Consider the following 3011-nt stretch of genomic DNA (forward strand, 5'->3'; position numbering starts at 1 on the left):
GGGAATAAACAACATACCTACTGACCCTACGGCGACACCGAGGACAAGGAGGGCGATGGTGTAGGGAACGCGCGTGCCGCGGAAGAGGTGGCGGCAGGCGGCGCCCAGCACGAGGGGCACGCCGGCGAAGAGCACGGCGTCGTCGGGCTCGACGGCGGTCGCCATCAGAAGGGAGGAACCAGATTCGAGATACTGTCGGTACTGCTTCCTGAAGAAGTGGCGTATTCCTGGGAGCACAGTTGCTCTGTATGACTGCAAATTGGATAAAAGATAAAATGAACTTATTAAATGTGCAGGCGTGAGGTTAATTTAGAAATACTGGATTGGCAGCAATTCAAGTATAAAATCGCCTCCAAAAAACACATGTGACAATGGTACCAACTTTCTGAGCAATCGGCATCATATAATATTACAAATACTTATAGATACATCCATTTTATCGATTTCTAGGACAAGTATTTTCGGACGGAGGGCACAAAAAGGCAAATATTTACAGAAGTTCATGAAAAATCCATCCTTACACAACCCAACCCCTGCATAATTCAATATGTAGACGGCTGAAGAAAGCTAGGACTGTTATAGTTTCTCCGGATTTGACCATCTATCTTCAAGTAGTAGTCCGAGAAATAGAAAGAGTGTCGCAATTCCGCATAACAAATTGGACAACTAGGTCACATCAGTATACACAAAATAACAAAAATATCCCAAGTGAACAATGATATGCACTGAAGGGCTACTCAAATATGTCCCAGTTAAGACTTCCTCAGAGATTCCAAACTTCGAAGCATGTCATAAATTTCAAATTATACCATTTTGTAATTATCTAACAAGATGGCATTTCAAAACATTGGTGTATAAATAATCTGATATGCTTGTTTCTTGTACATGGATGGATCTAATCTGATATGCCACTGCTTCAAGTATGATGGTGGGCTCTCTGTGGAAGTGCTAGGGTTACCATAGTCGGCATGATCACTCTGAGCGGCAGAGAGCATGAAACATAAAGGCGAGTCGAGCGGATCGGCTAAGGACCCGGCCGAAGAACTACTTGATTGGCTACATCTGCATGAAGAAGGTGTCGAGGAGTTCGTATGGGAAGATGAGATCACAGACCCGTCGAGAAAGCCAAGTGGATGGCAATTGCTAAGGTACATACTACGCGAGGGTTTAGCCCTAGCACGCTGTTCGCGGATATGAGATCGGCGTGGAACCCGACAAAGGAAGTGATCCGGAGACGTGTTCAGGAGAATTTATTCAGTCCAGTTTGATGGCTAGGCAATTGGAACAAGGCAATGATCATGGGACCATGGTTCTTCAGAAATCAGGCGTTCCTTATGGAAGAACTAGATCATTGATGGCGTGCGTTGCCGCGCCTGTCTATATAGAATTTCTTAATCTTAAATATAGAAAGACATGAATCATGAATTTTAATTAAATTTGCATCTAGTAATCTATTTGTTAGCAATAGTAGAGACGTGAACTTCAGTTGGCTTGCAAAAAGGTATTGGGGTAGTGTGGCAGGACATGGTGTTTCTTCGGTCTAATGGGCTTCAATCGGTGCGAGAACACGTGATGGTGTAGATGGTTAAACTAAGCAAAGGAAAGTGTGCTCGATCATATTTGGGACTGTAGATCCGTACACAGCGTATACTGATGTTTCTAGAAAAGGATAAGATAAAACTGCACTTTGTTTTCTTTGGTAAAAAGGGAGAACACATACTACAATACAACGTTTTGATACTTTGCAATGGGAACTTCTAGAAATTTTTAGTGTGGGGAGAAAATACATGATGCACTAAATATATTTATCTGATATGTTGCTAACTAATCGATCTTAAATAAAGTTGCACACCATTATTTTTTCTGTGTGTTGGCCAGACATAACATGCACATTTTTAGTATTTTGCTTTCATGAATCAAAGAATTAAGAGAATGCACACATGGACATCCAAGAAGAAATCTGATTTGTGCATTTCATCGAACAAAGGACCGACCAAATCTGAAGCTAATAAAGGGGGCAAAGATAGTAGTATGAAGGAAAGGCACATACGATTGAAGATTTGTAGTGTCCTTTGAGCTACAGCAGTGATTCAGTGGTACACATGCACGGGAGTGAGAGGGCGCCCGTGACGCCGAGGATTAGCCAGATATTGCTTCTCACCACGCAAGCACCGGCTACCATGGCACCTGCCCTGTACCGCGTCCGCTCGAGTTGCAGAACAGCCAAAGCACTCCATGCCCCCGTTCATCCTAGAAACTGTGAGATGAGTGAAAAACAGTCCTACCTTCAGATTCTTTAATCATCCTGATATGTATAATGAATATGCGATGCAAATTTGAAAAAAGGGTAAAATAAAAATCATACATTAGGGTGCCCAAACCAATTTCATCTCCAACTTAAAATGAGCAATCAACATGCCCACTCACCGATTCCACACAGATCAAACTTCTAGAGTTCCTTTTCCATGGCCGGACCGCCATGGGGATGGACTGATTACACAGCAAGCAGACACGAACAAGTGACCTGATGACTTGAGTTCGCTTGTTTGTCCGGTGGTCTTGTAGCAAGCAGGTACGAACAACAGCTGTGATGTCCTGAAACTCTGAAGCTAGGTGTTATATAGAAGATTGTAAGCCCCAAGAATGTTACAGTATTGACAGACAGCGGCACTTTTGCGTTATCTGACTAATGTAGCGGCACGGATAATGTTTCTAACTGACTGCAACATGGCCAAAATGAGTGGTTGTCATTTTTCATAAGAGAAAATATGGGCTTGTCCTGTTAGTGTAAGACCTACAGTTTGTATTGGCTAATAACCTGATTTGGAAAACAAATGTGTTAGGCAAAGACGCATATGCAGGAGCATATTCTTCAGAGCAGCAGTTCGGTAACAGCCAAAGCACTCCGTGCTCCCGCTCGTCCCAGAAACTGTGAGATACTGAAAAACAGTCCTACATTCAGATTCTTATAATTATTTTGATATATATAACGAATATGTGGTGCAAATTTG

General features: G+C 42.7%; 1 pseudogene; it reads right to left on the minus strand.

The window, feature by feature from the left end:
* Positions 1-231, minus strand: part of LOC119353504 — an 11992-nt pseudogene extending 11761 nt beyond the window's left edge.
* Positions 232-3011: the final 2780 nt, after the last annotated feature.

This window comes from Triticum dicoccoides, chromosome 2A (genome assembly GCF_002162155.2).
Source record: "Triticum dicoccoides isolate Atlit2015 ecotype Zavitan chromosome 2A, WEW_v2.0, whole genome shotgun sequence".
Classification (NCBI taxonomy): domain Eukaryota; kingdom Viridiplantae; phylum Streptophyta; class Magnoliopsida; order Poales; family Poaceae; genus Triticum; species Triticum dicoccoides.